The 16,936-nt window shown below is 53.0% G+C and overlaps 1 long non-coding RNA gene and 1 pseudogene across 1 annotated transcript; one reads left to right on the top strand and one right to left on the bottom strand.

Annotated features, from left to right (window-relative positions):
• The window catches only part of LOC135292575 (zinc finger protein 208-like), an 837,577-nt pseudogene that overhangs the window by 348,499 nt on the left and 472,142 nt on the right, over positions 1-16,936 (bottom strand).
• On the top strand, positions 9,251-12,296 carry LOC135292600 (uncharacterized). Its single transcript, XR_010354829.1, has 2 exons — positions 9,251-9,682; positions 11,902-12,296. It is a non-coding gene; the product is annotated as an uncharacterized LOC135292600 (long non-coding RNA).

Genomic DNA, 16,936 nt, shown 5'->3' with positions numbered 1-16,936 from the left:
AATTCCCATTCCCTGGCTTCAACTGGTTTCAGAACACAGGAGGCCCACAATTGTCTTATGTTCCTAAAAGCTATCTGTCAGTTTCTATAGTCTTCATTATAAACCCAGCTAACCAAACATTGTGTTTGATTAGCTGGGTTTATAATGAAGACTATAGAATGATTGACAAGCAATCCATTATTAGTTAATTACTAACTCTTACCTTCATCAAGGCCTACCTGTTTATTTTAATTAATTACAATAAAGCTTATCTCTAACTAAAATCTTAGCTCCTCTAAAATGTCTAACTTCCTTAAAGTTTATGTTTCAAATCCAGCCTCTTGCCATGGTGCTCTTGGGTCTTCCTCTTCAAGATGGGGGTCCCACAAGGTGTGGCCATCAGGGGGTGACCTCCGGGGTGCAGGTCGTGCTGTCCTGTCTTGGTTTGGAAAGCCAGGTGTCTGCTAAGGAAGGCAGGAACCTCCCCTGAAATGGAAAATGGAAACTCCTTCCCTCTGAATTGTTATAATTCTGAATTAAGGGGCTCTCAGGCAAAGCTATGGGAATTGGAATTCTTTTTTAGCAAAAATTAAAAATACAAAGGCAATAGCAAAAACCAAAAAAAAAAAACCAAAACCACTGACAGAGTCAGAATACAACCTGACACCCTGTGGGTCAGGGTGCTGGCAGCAGTCCCATTGAATGGTGGCTGCAGCCCTCCTGCAGTGACAGGTGTGGCTCTGTTGGAGCAGGGATCCTGGAGAAGGGTGGAGTTTTCCTCTGAAGGTCCAGTGGTGGTGTAGATGGGCCTGGTCTTCCTCTGGGAATCCAGTAGGAAAAGGTTGATCCTCTGGCAATCCAGTGGGAAAAGGCTGCTGCAATGTTCCAAACTCAGATTCTATCCAGGAAGAAATGCTTGGCTCCTCCCGCTGGGCAGAGCATCTCCCAGTGGCATGATGTTATTTTATCAGCCATGCAGTAGCACTCAATGGCCCATTAACAGAAGGTAATTAATAATTAATAATTATTGACAGAAGCTATCTCCTGGATGAAGGATTGGTTGTGGAAGAGATAAACTGCCCAATGAACAGAAGATAAGTGCTCCACCTCTGACAGATGGCAAACAGAACACACACTTAGCTTGCAATCCAGGACATGTTCTCACTGGCTGCCCCCATTCTCCAGAGTTCATGGTGACCAGGGAGGCTGCAGCTGCCGGTGCCGGGAACAAACGAGACGGGTCTTGGTTTCAGAAGGCTCCAGAATCCATTTCTTACCCCCAAAAGACAGGGCAAAGGCAGGTGCCCCCTCAAACACCTATGAAATGGTGAGACTTTAGAGATCGCTGATCAATGTCATTCATTTAACACAGTTTGGGCTGTTTTTAAGGGATAAAGATGAATCAGAAGAAAATCAAGGCCAAACCAAAAGGACAAGCAGCCAGGTGTGTTCCCAGCATGGATCAAAGGGAATGTGGGTCACCAGGGCTGTGCCCAGTGTGGGTCCTGCAGTGGGGGATGGAGCTGAAGCAGCGCACGAAGCTCTTCCCGCACCCGGGGCACTCGCAGGGCTTCCCTCACCGGTGCCTCCGTTGGTGTTGGGTCAAGTTAGAGCTGCTGGAGAAGCTCTTCCCACACTGGGGACATTCGTAGGGCCTCTCCCCGCTGTGGATGCGCCGGTGCCTGACAAGGTGGCAGTTCTGCCTGAATCCCTTCCCGCAGTCGGGGCAGCAGAAGGGCCTCTCCTCTGTGTGACTCCAATAGTGCAGGAGGAGATGGGAGTGGGTCCGAAACCCCTTCCCACACTTGGAACACTCGTAGGGCCTCTACCCAGAGTGGATCTTTTGGTGGACAATCAGGCTGGAATGCTGCCTGAAGCTTTTCCCACACTCCCCACACTCGTAGGGCCTCTCCCCAATGTGGATTCTCTGGTGGCAGAACAGACTGGAGCTCTGGCTGAATCTCTTCCCACACTCCCCACACTCGTAGGGCCGTTCCCCAGTGTGGGTCCTCTGGTGCTGGATCAGATTGATGCTCTGCCTGAAGCTCTTCCCACATTCCTCACACTTGTGGGGCCTCTCCCCAGTGTGGATGCGCCGGTGCGTGACAAGATGGGAGTTCCGCCTGAAGCCCTGCCCGCAGTCGGGGCAGCGGAAGGGCCTCTCCTCTGTGTGCGTGCGCCGGTGCATGAGGAGATCAGAGCTGGTCTGAAACCTCTTCCTGCACTGATCACACTCATAGGGCCACTCCCCAGTGTGGGTCCTCTGGTGCCTGATCAGGTTGGAGCTGTGCCTGAAGCTCTTCCCACACTCCTTGCACTTGTGGGGCTTCTCTCCATCAGGAACCTCCTCATGGACCACCAGCTCCAACCTCTGGCTCCATCTCCGGCCGCCTTCCCGGCCCAGGCTGGCTCTTTCCCCCTCAGATCCCCGCCATCTGCGTTTGGAGCCCCTCCTCGTGTGGCATCTCCGGGGCTTTTCCTCCCCGTTGGGTTCCTGCACCGTGGAGCCGCTCAAAACGGCCTCTGCCACGAGGTTCTGCTGTGCTGGGCTGGGAGATGCAGCAGGAGAGAGAGGCAAAGGGGCACTGACTTCCTCCTCACCTGACTCCATGTCCAGGGACATCTTCCTCTTCCTCACTACCTCACAAGAAGTGACAATGGGAAATCCTGGTTTGGGGAAAACAAGGGATGAGCATGTTGAGTTTGAAGGTCTTTCGGCCCAAGTCCATCTCTACAAGTCACCAGCGACCTAGGCTGCAGAAAACCTCCCAAACACCAAGATTCAGTGCTGAAAAACCCTCCCCAGGAGTTCCCCACCCCTGCTCCCTCCCCTCTGCTCTTTGGGAGTTCCCCCTGTCCCAGGTGCTGGGGTCATGCTTGCATTGGGGGTCCCCCTTCTCCTCGGTGCCCGCCCTCCCCAGCCTGCTGGCAGTCCCAGCAATCCCAAAAGCTGCCCCCTCTTCGCTCCCCATTCAGGGATGCCGGGGCTTTTTGGGCTCCCTTCTCCCCTCATGCTCTGCTCTGGGCTGCAGGGGCTCCAAGGAGTCCCCCCTGCCCCTCTCCAGCCTCTGCAGGCTCCCGCCAATGGCGGCGCTCCCCCCTCTCTGGGCTCCCCACTTTGGGCTCCTGGGGGACACAGGGCTCTGCTCCTCCAGGCTGCCTCTGCCGCCAGCCGCCACCGCCACCCCCCGATGTCCCCACAAGGGGCCTTTTCCGCTCAGCCTTGCACTTCTTCATTCTCCAAACATCCCCCCAAAAAAATCCCAGCCCAGGCACCCCCCGGGATATCTGGCCCGAGCTCCCCCTCCCCGCTCACCTGCGCCATGGGGGCGATGATCCCACAGGTGGGGGCTGCGAATGCACGGAGGGCTCGACCGCGTGCTTCCTGCTGCTCAGCCTTGATCTGCCTCTGTCCCTCCTCTTCCTCTTCCTGCCCCTTCTCCTATTCCATCCCCCGCCTCCTCCTAATCCTTCACCTCCCTAACCACACTTCCTTCTCCTTCTGTGGCTGCTCTCTCTCCGCCTTCCCCCTCCTCTTCCATCTCCCCTCCCACCCTCTTCCTCCCTAATCCCGCCTCCTCCTCCTTCATCCCTCCCCTTCCCTCCCTCCTCCTCCTCCCCCAGCAGCAGCGACCCCCTCGCTGCCCCGTTCCCGGAGCCCTCGCAGCCCGCGGCAGGAGCGGGGCTGGAGCCGGCACAGCTCGGCACGGGCAGCGCGGGGCTCTCGGCTGCTCCCGGCCGCTGCGGAGAAGGGGGGAAGCCGGCCCGGGCAAAAGGAGAGGCAAACTGCGACAACTGGGGGCCCCACATCCAAACTGGGCCCTGCTGGGGAGCCTGCCTGGGCACTGCCAGCCCTTGGGGCTCCTCTCGGCACAGCCGGGAGGGGGGAACGCACAGAGGGCTGCGGGATCCCAGCGCTGGCAGCACTGCCAGGGACTGGGCTCTGCTGGCATCATACTGGGAGTGACTGGGACTCTACTGGGTTTGTTCTGGGATCATACTGGAATCACACTCGGACTATACTGGGTTTGTACTGATATCATTCTGGGATCATACTGGGAGTGAGCAGGAGCCTGCAGAGGCAATTGAGACCATGTTAGGGGCAAATGGGATCTACTGGGAGTGACTGGCTTTATGCTGAGGGTGACTGGGAGCAACTGGGAGCAACTGGGATCATGACAGGAGCAACTGGGAGTGGCTGGCTGTGTGCTGGGAGTGATTGGAAACAACTGGGCTTCTACTGGGATCAACTGGGGTCACGCTGGAGGTGACTGGGATCATCCTGGCAGTGAGTGCCACTGCACTGAGGCTGACTGGGAGTGCTTGGCAGCAAATGGGATCATACTGGGGAATAATGGGAGGGACTGGGAACCTGCTGGAGGGACCTGGCATACACTGGGAGATACTGGGAGTGACTGGAACAAAAGGGAGGATGAAAGAGAGCCACTGGAACCATGTGGAGCACAACTGGTTCATACTGGCAGGGACTGGGAGCACACTGGGCTCATCTCTGGATCATACTGGGAGGGACTGGACTAATACTGGGAGAATCTGAGAGCGACTGGGAACACACCCTGCACATCATCCCCCATACTGGGCCTGACTGGGAGCAACTGGGATTATACTGGGACCACACTGGGAGGGCTGGCATGTGACTGGGATCCAGCTGGAGCTTACTGGGATCATATTGGGGTTGAAAGGGAGTGACTGGGATCACACTTTGGCCTACTGGGAGCACCTGAGAGAAACTGGGATCATGCTGCAAGCAAACTGGAGGAACTGGGCAGGACTGGATGCATGCTGGAGGCAGCTGGGATATTCTGGGCATGACTGGGGGATCACACTGGGAGAACTGACACCTTCCTGGGGCCACTGGCAGCGCCTGGAAATGACTGCAGACATGCTGGGACATACTGGGAAATGTTGGGGTGTTTTGTGGATTTTGGGGGTTTTATTGGTGCTTTGGGGGGGGGGTTGTTCTGGGGATGTTTGGGGGTTTATTGAAAATTTTGGGGTTTTTTTTTGTATTTTGGGAGGTTTTACTGGGATTTTGTTGGGGGTTTTTTGGGATTCTCAGAAATTCTGGGAGTTTTATTGGGATTTTTAGGAGATTTTCAGGCATTTATTGGAATTGTGGGGCCATTTAGTGGGATTAGTTGGGGATTTGGGTTTTTTGGCAATTTGTGTTTTTGGGGAATTTTCGTGGGATTTGTGGGGTTTTTTGGGTTTTTTTGGGTGTTGTCATGATTTCTTTGGCTGTTGGGGGGAGATTTTATGGGATTTTTATTATTTAGGGGACATTTTTGGGGGATTTGCGGGGTTTCATCGGGATTTTGGGGGTTCATGAGATTTCAAAAGATTTTGTGGGGTTTTATTGGGATTCTAGGGTGTTCTGATGGGATTTTGTGAGATTTATTTCAGATTTCATGAGTTTTATTGGGACTTTTGGGGCTTTTAAGGAGATTTTGATGCCTCCCAGCCCTTCCGCAAACCCTGGGACAACCCCAAAGACCCCAGACCCCCAAATCCCCCACAAATTCCACTAAAAATCCCAAATTCCTCAAGAAATTAAAATAAGATCCTCCAAAACCCCAGAGAATCCCACCAAATCCAAGTGAAACCCACCCAAACTCAAAAAAACTCCCCAAAATTTCACTAAACCCCCTCAAAAATCAACCCCCAACCCCAATAAAATCCCCAAAATCCAAAACTCCCCAAATCCACAAAACCCCCAAAATCCCATAACCCCCCAAAACCCAATAATTCTCTCCAAAACCTCTTTAATTCCTCCTGAACTTCCATCAAGTACTCAATAAAGCCCTAAAGAAGCCCCAAGATAATCCCCCAAAACCCTCCTAAAATTCATCAAAATTCCCCAAAATCCCAAAATTGCCCCCCAAAATCCCCCCAGAGTCTCTGGGGCCGTCCTGGGTCAGGGGCACCGGCCGGTGGAACAGGAGCCACCTCAGGGGCCCTCGGAGCTCTGTGGGGAGGGGGCACCATGGCAGACCCCCAGAAACGGGAGGGGGGGGTGGAACCCCTGTTGTGCCCCCTCGCCCCGAAACCCCCAGACCCCGGTTCAGGGGGGGCCTGGGACCCCCCGGGACCCCCAAATCTCCCCCGGGACCCCTCCGGGAGCCCCAAACCCCCCCCAAGGTTGGCCCAGGATCACCCTGGACCCCCAAAACCTTCCCGGGACCCTCAGACCCCCCAGTTCCCCACAAAATTGACCCCAGACCCACCTGAGACCCCCCTCAAATCCATCAGACTGCCCCAAATCCCCCTCAGACCCCTCAATCCCCCCCAAACCCTGGGAAATCCCCTCACACTCCGCTAAATCCCCCCAGATGCACCTCAGAACCCCCCAGAGCCCCCCAGCTCCTCTCACAATCCCCCAAAATCCCCTCAGACCCTCCCAATTCCCCTCAGATCCCCCTAAACCCACCTGAGAACACTCCAGACCCTCTCAAGCTGCCCCCAAAGATCCCCAAAGCCCCCTCAGACCCCCTCACTCACCCCCAAACCCACCGCACACCCCCTATTTCCCGTCAATCTCCCCAAAGTCCCCAATTTCTCCTCAGACCGCCCCAAACCCCCCCAGTTTCCCCTCAGCGCCCTCCTCAGCCGCGCGCGCCTCTGAATCTCCCGCCTCCGCCGCCTGCACGGGCTCCCCAGCCAATAGCGGCGCGCCCCGCCCCGAACCAACCAATGAGGGCGCGGCTCCCCTCAGCAGCGCCCGCCTCCCCGCGGCGCTGCAGCCAATCAGAGGCGAGGCGCAGCGGCGGTGGCGGTGCCGGGCGCTGCAGAGAGCGGGGGGCGGCGCTGGGAGCGGCCGGAGCGCTCCGGGAGCTGCTGAGGCGGCCGGGACAGGGCCGGGAGCGGCTGAGAGGGGATCGGGGGGGCGTGGGAGGGTCCGGGGGGCTGGGGGGGGCTTTGGGGAGGGTTCCGGGGTGTGGGGCGGGGTCTGGGGAGGGGTCTTGGCTGGGGGATCGTGAGGTGTCAGGGAGGGTCTGGGGAGGGGTCCTGGGGCACTGTGGGGGGATCTGGGGGTGGGGAGGGGTCCTGAGAGGGGTCTCGAGGGGGGTCCTGGGGGTGCTGGTGGGACTTTGGGGTTCCAGGGTGGTCCTGGGCCAACCTTGGGGGCTTTTCAGGGGGATTTGGGGTTCCCGGGGGAGATTTGGGGATCCTGGGGGTTCCCAGGCTCCCCCCCGTCCCGTTTTTGGGGGTCTCCCATGGTGCCCCCTCCCCACAGAGCTCCGAGGGCCCCTGAGGTGGCTCCTGTTCCACCGGCCGGTGCCCCTGACCCAGCACGGCCCCAGAGAGTCTGGGGGGTTCTGAGGGGCAATTTTGGGGGGCATTTTTGGCATTTGGGGGCAATTTTGGGAGGGTTTTTGGGGATTTTGGGAGGGCGTTTTTAGAGCTTTGGAGGGTTTTGATGGAAGTTGAGGGGGTATTATTGGGGATTCAGAGAGAATTATTGTGTTTCGGGGTTTATGGGATTTTGGGAGTTTTGTGGCTTTGGGGAGTTTTGGATTTTGGGGATTTTATTGGGGTTGGGGGTTGATTTTTGAGGGGGTTTAGTGAAATTTTGGGGAGTTTTTTTGAGTTTGGGTGGGTTTCACTTGGATTTGGTGGGATTCTCTGGGGTTTTGGAGGATCTTATTTTAATTTCTTGAGGAATTTGGGATTTTTAGTGGAATTTGTGGGGCATTTGGGGGTCTGGGGCCTTTGGGTTGTCCCAGGGTTTGCGTAATGGCTGGGAGGCATTAAAATCTCCTTAATCTCCTTAAAATCCCCAAAAGTCCCAATAAAACTAATGAAATCCGAAATAAATCTCACAAAATCCCATTAGAACACCCTAGAATCCCAATAAAAGCCCACAAAATCTTTTGAAATCCCAATAACACCCAAAATCCTAATGAAACCCCACAAATCCGCCCCAAAAAATGTCCCCTAAAAAATCTTGCAAAATCTCCCCCAAGACCCAAAGAAAGCAGAGCAACACCCAAAAATCCCAACAAAACTTCTCTAAATCCCACCAAAACTCCCAAAAAACCCCAAATTGCCAAAAAACCCAAATCCCAAATACATCCCACTAAATGCCTCCAAAATTCCAATAAATACCTCAAAATCTCCTAAAAATCCCAATAAAACCCCCAGAATTTATGAGAATTGCAAAAACCCCCAACAAAATCCCAGTAAAACCTCCCAAAATACAAAAAAAAAACCAACCAAAATTTTCAATAAACCCCCAAACACCCCCAGAACAACACCCCCCAAAGCGCCAATAAAACCCCCAAAATCCAAACCCCCCAAAATCCAGAAAAGCCCCCAACATTTCCCACCTTGTCCCAGCATGTCTGCAGTAATTTCCAGGCGCTTCCAAGGCCCCAGGAAGGTGTCAGTTCTCCCAGTGTGATCCCCCAGTCATGCCCAGAATATCCCAGCTGCCTCCAGCATGCATCCAGTCCTGCCCAGTTCCTCCAGTTTGCTTGCAGCATGATCCCAGTTTCTCTCAGGTGCTCCCAGTAGCCCAAAGTGTGATCCCAGCCACTCCCTTTCAATCCCAACATGATCCCAGTAGGCTCCAGTTGGATCCCAGTCACATGCCAGCCCTCCCAGTGTGCTCCCAGTACAATCCCAGTTGCTCCCAGTCAGGCCCAGTATGGGGGATGATGTGCAGGGTGTGTTCCCAGTCACTCTCAGATTCTCCCAGTATCAGTCCAGTCCCTCCCAGTATGATCCAGAGATGAGCCCAGTGTGCTCCCAGTCCCTGCCAGTATGAACCAGTTGTGCTCCACATGGTTCCAGTGGCTCTCTTCCACCCTCCCTTTGGTTCCAGTCACTCCCAGTTCCTTCCAGTATGATCCCATTTGCTGCCAAGCACTCCCAGTCAGCCTCAGTGCAGTGGCACTCACTGCCAGGATGATCCCAGTCACCTCCAGTGTGATCCCAGTTGATCCCAGTAGAAGCCCAGTTTTTTCCAGTGACCACCAGCATGTTCCCAGTCACTCCCAGTTCCTCCCAGTTGGGTTTTTTGGGGGATGTTTGGAGAATGAAGAAGTGCAAGGCTGAGCGGAAAAGGCCCCTCGGGGGGACATCGGGGGGTGGCGGTGGCGGCTGGCGGCAGAGGCAGCCTGGAGGAGCAGAGCCCTGTGTCCCCCAGGAGCCCAAAGTGGGGAGCCCCGAGAGGGGGGAGCGCCGCCATTGGCGGGAGCCTGCAGAGGCTGGAGAGGGGCAGGGGGGACTCCTTGGAGCCCCTGCAGCCCAGAGCAGAGCATGAGGGGAGAAGGGAGCCCAAAAGGGAGCCCAAAAAGGCCCGGCATCCCTGAATGGGGAGCGAAGAGGGGGCAGCTTTTGGGATTGCTGGGACTGCCAGCAGGCTGGGGAGGGCGGGCACCGAGGAGAAGGGGGACCCCCAATGCAAGCGTGACCCCAGCAGCTGGGACAGGGGGAACCCCGAACAGCAGAGGGGAGGGAGCAGGGACGGGGAATTCCTGGGCAGGGTTTTCCAGTGCTGAATCTTGGTGTTTGGGAGGTTTTTCTGGAGGTCAGATGGCCGGTGAATTGTAGAGATGGACGTGGGCTGAGGGACCTTCAAACTCAACATGCTCGTCCCTTGTTTTCCCCAAACCAGGATTTCCCATTGTCACTTCTTGTGAGGTAGTGAGGAAGAGGAAGATGCCCTGGGACACAGAGTGAGGTGAGGAGGAAGTCAGTGCCCCTTTCCCCCTCTTTCCTGCTCCATCTCCCAGCTCAGCAGAGCAGAACCTTGTGGCAGAGGCCGTTTTGAGCGGCTCCACGGTGCAGGAACCCAACGGGGAGGAAAAGCCCCGGAGATGCCGCACGAGGAGGGGCTGCAAACGCAGATGGCGGGGATCTGAGGGGGAAAGAGCCAGCCTGGGCCGGGAAGGCGGCCGGAGATGGAGCCAGAGGTTGGAGCTGGTGGTCCATGATGAGGTTCCTGATGGGGAGAAGCCCCACAAGTGCTTGGAGTGTGGGAAGAGCTTTAGGTGGAACTGCCAACTGATCAGGCACCAGAGAACCCACACTGGGGAACGGCCCTACGAGTGTGATCAGTGCAGGAAGAGGTTTCAGAGCAGCTCTGATCTCCTCGTGCACCAGCGCACGCACACAGAGGAGAGGCCCTTCCGCTGCCCCCACTGCGGGCAGGGCTTCAGGCGGAACTCCCATCTTGTCAGACACTGGCACATCCACACTGGGGAGAGGCCCCACGAGTGTGAGGAATGTGGGAAGAGCTTCAGGCACAGCTCCACCCTGATCCGGCACCAGAGGACCCACACTGGGGAACGGCCCCACGAGTGTGGGGAATGTGAGAAGAGCTTCAGCCGGCGTTCCAGCCTGATTGTCCACCAAAAGATCCACACTGGGGAGAGGCCCTACGAATGTTCCAAGTGTGGGAAGGGGTTCCAGATCCGATCCCATCTCTTCCAGCACTATCAGAGTCACACAGAGGAGAGGCCCTTCTGCTGCCCCGACTGCGGGAAGGGATTCAGGCACAACTCCACCCTCGTCACCCACCGGCGCATCCACACTGGGGAGAGGCCCTACGAATGTCCCCATTGTGGGAAGAGCTTCTCCAGCAGCTCTCACTTGACCCGACACCAACGGAGGCACCGGTGAGGGAAGCCCTGCGAGTGCCCCGAGTGCGGGAAGAGCTTCGTGCGCTGCTTCAGCTCCATCCCCCACTGCAGGAGCCACGCTGGGCACAGCCCTGGTGACCCACATTCCCTGTGATCCATGCTGGGAACACACCTGCCTGCTTCTCCTTTTGGTTTGGCCTTAATTTTCCTCTGATTCATCTTGAAAAATGCCAATCGCTTGTTCTAAAATTTTGAAATTTTAATAATAATAAAATAGTTATGAAAATAGTAATAATAATTAGAGCTATAAGAACTTGGACAATTAGAGTTAGGATAATAAAGGACCATAAAAAGCGTGGAATTACAGACGTCTTGGTGTGTTTTGCACTCTGCCACACAAAAGCATGCCTCGCAAACAAGGGATTAACCCTTGAAAGCAATAGCCTGTTGCACATTCATATATCTCATGATCACATGATTCAAAAATTCTTTTTAAACAAAGGGTGTTTTCTGGTTATTGTCAACTTCACCCCTCATTTTGTCCATCAATATTTTGGCTCCTCAAAGTCTGTTTTTTTCCAATAGGGAGGCAATAATTATTCTCTTGGGATTTTGGTGTCTTGTTGCTGTTATTTCAGTGCAAAGAATTTCTAGATTATCTTATCCATTCCTTGATCTAGTTAGAAAACGTATCTTACATTGCAGTTTCTATTTTAATATTGTGTTATAGCCTAAAACTATATTTACCACACTACGTAAAAAGGATTAATACAGTACTACAAATTAATACAACATAACTTTCCAAGACAACACATACAGTATACCTTTTAATATTTGCAAGGAGTCCGTCATATAATATGCATTTTTCACAATCCTCCCTCTTTCTTTTTCTAAATCATTTGGCTTGAGCAATATTCCTTGTTTTCTAGCCTTCATTATTCGCTCATTTTTTTCACAAATCAATCTCGCTTCTTTGAAGGGGTCTTCTGAATTTCTTTGTTTCTTTAACACCATAATCCTTTGCGCTGTTTTAGATGTAGTCATCTTTTGGTCCATGGGCATGGTCACTACTTGCAGGCCTTGAACTGCACTGGTGATGAGCCAAATGAAACAGCATCAAGCAAGGAAGAAATATTAGAGCAGCTATAGCTCATAAAAGGAAGAAGCCTAACTTCTTCTGAATCATGATTTTAAAGGGTCAAGATTTTAGTTGAGTGTTTGAACCAGTTCATAATGAAGTTAGATACACCAACACTAGGTTAATGATTATTAGATGCTTAACCTAAAGCTAATTGTTATACTATGAGCTCATTTGTAGAAGGAAGTGGAGCAAGTGAACCATTAGAGGAACATACTGAAACCAGTAGAACAATGCCCGTCACCTGGACTCTGTAGCAATCCATCATGAAGCAGGGAGCCTTGGATGGTGCCAGAGGGTCACAGAGAGCTGATGAAGACATTCCTGACTTCAGCCCTTAAGACCACTGACCCAGTTGGAGACCACCGACCCAATTCCAGAGAAGAATTGCGCAGGCGTGAAGGACTAATGACCTCATTTTAATACAGAGCAGGGAGGGGAGGTGCTGGGTTTTGCATATGTATTATTTTGGGAAATAGAAGGCAAAAATCCTTGTACAACACTGTCACACATTTCGGGAACAACTGCCCCATGCTGCCTGCCAGCGTAATAAACACACCACTTTCTAACTTGGACTAGTTAGAGTCTTTGTGCATGATTTTCAGTTTTAATGATTCACCATGATGCCCCAGAGTGTCACAATGTTATCCTTGGTTTCATTGGACCCTTCATCCCATGGAGATCCACAGTGTTCACTGTAGCCCCCTTGATTCCATGAGGCCCTGCCATGCCATAATGGCCCCTTGGTTCCTGTGGGTCCTAAAGTGTCAGAGGAGTCTCCATTGTTCCATGAGCCCCCCCAAAATCACTGTGGTCCCCTTGGGTCCACAGGGCCCCACAGTGTAACAATGGACTCTTGGTTCTATGAGGTTCCTCAGTCACAATGGTCTCCTTGGATCCACAGTGTCACAACGGGCCATTGGTTCAATGTGGCCCCAGTGTGCCAAAATGGATTTTGGTTCCATGAGGTTCTGCTGTGTCACAATGGACCCTGTGTTCCATGAGTGTGCACAGTGTTGCAGCTGACTCTTTGGTTCCATGAGGCCCTGCCGTCACCAAACCTCCAAAATATCAGAATAAGGCTCCTTAATATAATTTGCTCTTTAAGAGGGGATCATTTATTCAGGCCTGAGGTTTAGTGAGGGATAACTCCTAACCTTATGTGGACATGTAATTCTACCAGTGTGTGCTTATATAGAGTTGCTAAATGTGTATTACAATTTACCCATGTCCATAAAACCCACCCCAAGTTCCCAGTTTCAGTCCTTCTTTTTTCTCTGCATTCTTTGGCCAGATGTCCTCTTCTCTTCCAACCATCCTTGCTGGGAAAGCAGCCCCTGCATGCCTTGTTCCTGTGCTAAAAGTTCACAGGCATGGTAAAAATTGAATTAGCCCTTTTGGTATCAGGGCCAAGGTTTTGTGTGGCAGGCAGAGGCAGGCAGGAGGCAGAGCTGTCAGCAAAGGAAGGGGCCAGCCAGGTGGGGCAGCGGGGGATGAGGACAGCCTGCAGGGACAGAGGCCAGGGCAGGGACACCGTAGGACAGCCTGGGCTGCACAGGGCACAGGGATGGGAAGCAGCTGCCAGGCCCTGACAGAGCCACCTTGGGCAGCACTTTGGCCATGGCTGCTGGCCCTGGGCCTGAGCCAGGAGGGGACAAGTGACCCTGGCAGCCCTGGGGCCTCATGGCCTCCTTGTCCCTGCCCAGCAGCCTGGCAGGGGCCACCCCATGGTGCTGCCCTTGGCATTGCACATCCCCACATGCCAGTGCCCATCCCGGGAAGAGCCCTGAGCAAGGAGGGAGGGACAGGATCTGCCTGGCCAGGGGCTGGGGCTGAGGCCTTGGCCCTTTGCATTCCTGAAACACATCCAGGTTTGCTCAGCACCAGAGACTGAGCTTGCCTTGCTTGTCTGAAGCTGTCATCACTGCCTCCAGTGTTCTGCTCTATCTGGAACCTGGGGACACTCTCTCAGTCCTGTCCCTCACAGGATCTATTTAAAGTACAAGAACCTTCAGTATTTCAATGTCACTTTGAGCTCTTGAGAAGTTCTTTGAGCACACTCTGAGGGACTGAGTCTGATGCAAAGAGCACCAAAGCCCCAGAGGGTGATTAAAGTCCTGGTGCTGTGTCTGTGCTGCTGAGCTGGGCCGAGCTCCTGGCCCAGAGGCAGCTCCTGGCAAGGGCAGCGCTGCAGAGAGACAGCTCTGGCCAGGAGCAGCTCCTGGGCACAGCCCAGCAGGGCTGGGGCACTGCCAGGGCAGCTCAGGGACACAAGCAGGGCACAGACAGAGCTGACAGGGCTCAGCACTGGCAGGGGCTGGGGGATGTCCCAGAGGGGGCTGTGTCACAGCGGCACCTCTGTGGCTGTGTCCTTGAGGCACAGAGCAGCTGTGATGTCAGCAAGGGGCTGTGTGACAGCACAGAGTGGGCTGTGTGACATCAGTGAGGGGGTTGAGACATCACAGAGCTAGCTGTGACATCATAGAAGGTGGTTGTGTGACATCAGAATGAGGGTTGTGACATAGAGTGTGACATCACAGATCAGCTATGTGATGTCACAGATCAGCTGTGTGATGTCACAGAGAATGCTGTGACATCACAGGGTTACTGTGACATCACAAAGCTGCTCTGTGACATCACATAGCAGGCTGTGTGACATCACAGGTGGCTGTATGAAATCACAGGTAGCCTGTGACATCACTGGTGGATGTGTGACATCACAGTGTCTGTGTGACATCACAGTGCCTGTGTGAGGTCACTGGGGAGGTCACTCTGCCCCAGCCCCCCCTCACAGTTCCCCCAGAGCAGTCCAACGCTGCTCGTGCACAGTGGGGTCCCCTGTCCCCCCGGGTCCCCCCGCCCCCGGCGCCGCAGCCTCCCCCAGAGGATGTTCCACGAGATCGACCCCAGAGCCTGACACGGGGATGGGGGGCTGGGGCTGTGGGGGTGGGACAGGGGCACAGGGACCCCCCAGCAGTGTCTGTGTGTCCCCCAGGGCCAGGGCCTGGGCCAGGGCTCCTTCACCCTGTTATAGATACGTATTAGAATATTGGCTTTTCTCAAATATTAAAATGGATTTTATATGTGTGGTGCTAAAGTAACTTTGTTCTAAAGACATAGTTTATATTTCTGTTGTTCATTAAGCTTAGTGAAATGGCTGGTTGTGTTAAAATGCCTGCTTGGATGGGATAACATCCAATGAACACAGGATGAGGACACCTGTACAGATCTGCCAACTGTCAGCACTCAGCGTCTGAAGGCAGAGTGGAGCAAGGCCCAAAAACTGGAGGTGATAAGAATGGACTGAAACCACAGCCAAGGAATCTGCATGCTCTAAAAAAGCAGATGCAAGGAGGAGCCATGCCAAACAGTTCTTGGAACATGTAAACTAGTTTGGGGGAAAGTTTGCTGTGCATGAGGGTGTATGAATATGCAACAGGCTGATGTAAGGGAAAAGGTATTTAAGGGGTGTCCCCAAAGGTAACAGGGTGCTCTTGGCTGAGTGGTGTAGGTATGAGAGCAGAACATGCTCTTCTCAAAGAGGTTTCCAATCCAAAGTTACACCAACTGATTTGTCCATTAACATGCTTAATCTCCCACAGAAAGCAACCTTACCATATCATGCACGTGAGGTCACACACCGACCTCCCAGGTATCATCACAGGAGGGAACAGGGAATTACATGCATTGGCCGTGGCAATAGAGACTGCTAATGTCCCTGAGATCGTTGCCCAGGCTTGCCAGCACATTCATCAAAATGTGCCTGCCCTTATCAGAATGTTCAAGCTCTCAAAAGATCAAGCAAAAGCTCTTGTTGCCACATGTCTGAACTGCCAAAACTACCAGATACCATCTATGGGGACAGGAGTCAATCCCTGAGGCCTGAAGAGCTGCCAGCTGTGCCAGACAGATGTGACCCACTTCCCACTTTTTCGGAGATCAAAATATGTGCACGTATCAGTTGATACGTTTTCAGGAGCAGTATTTGCACCAGCTCATCCAGGAGAGACCACACAGCACACCCTTAAACATTTCCTCCTTGCCTTCCCTACCCTGGGAGCACCAAAGGAGATCAAGGCTGATAATGGACCTGCCTATACCTCTTGTAAGTTAGAGTTCTTCAGTGAGTGGGGAATAGAACACAAGAAAGGCATACCTGCAAATCCCACAGGACAATCCATCGTAGAAAGGACACATCAAACCCTCAAAAGAGTCCTCAATCAGCAACAAAGAGAAACAAAAATCAAATCTCCAGTGGAAAGACTTTGCAAGGCTCTCTACATCATCAGCTTCCTAAATTGTACAACAGAGCCTGACCCCCCAATACTTCACCACTTTGCAAATACCACCCAAGCAAAGTTCACTGAGAAACCACCTGTGCTGGGGAAGGACCCAGAAACACATAAAATTTCTGGGCCTTTCCAATTGATTACCTGGGGAAGAGGGGATGCCTGTGTTCTACTACCATCTGCTCCTGGATGGTACTCAGGAAAAAACATAAAACCATACCTAGGCACTGCAAACACCACTCCCACAAACACTGACAAGAATTCCCCTGAGTCAAACACAAGACCTCCTCTAAACCAGACCAGTTCTGCCTGGAGACGAAGACGTTGCCAAATGTCCACATACAGAAGAAAAGACCATCCCATCACAGGACAACAGACAAAACAGAAAGCTGAACAACATCCTGCTGCATCAAGCCATAAGCCAGACACAGCCTGAACACAAAATTGTTCTCTGAATTATATGTTATTATCACTTTATATGCTAAAAAGCCCTATTATTCCCCTTTCTCAACTCTTACCAAAAACTCCTAACTTTATACCCACTCCCCCATCCTTAGTTTAAGGAAAAATTAAAAAAAAAATAAAAGAAAGAAAAAAAAAAGGGGGGAGGGGAAGGAACCGAGGAAAGGAACAAAGGAGAAAACCCTAACCCTCCCCTCCCACCATCAAGATAACAAATTTTGCTTATATTCCCTATCAGAAGCCCCATTCCTGTCCAGAGATGAAAAATGTCTCCGTTGGTGCTGTCCTCACTGCTGCCTGGATGTTCCTCACGTACCGTGTGCCATCACCTGGATTAGCCCACAGCCTGGCCACAATGTCTGGGTAACCTCAGCAAGGACATTCAAACAGGATAACATGTGCTTATCCATGGGAAGCATGGATAACCCACTTCCCACATGTCTGGTAGGAATTCCCTTCGCAGC

This window comes from Passer domesticus, unplaced genomic scaffold (assembly GCF_036417665.1).
Source record: "Passer domesticus isolate bPasDom1 unplaced genomic scaffold, bPasDom1.hap1 HAP1_SCAFFOLD_37, whole genome shotgun sequence".
NCBI classification, from domain to species: domain Eukaryota; kingdom Metazoa; phylum Chordata; class Aves; order Passeriformes; family Passeridae; genus Passer; species Passer domesticus.
This window is presented reverse-complemented; position numbering and strand designations above follow the sequence as displayed.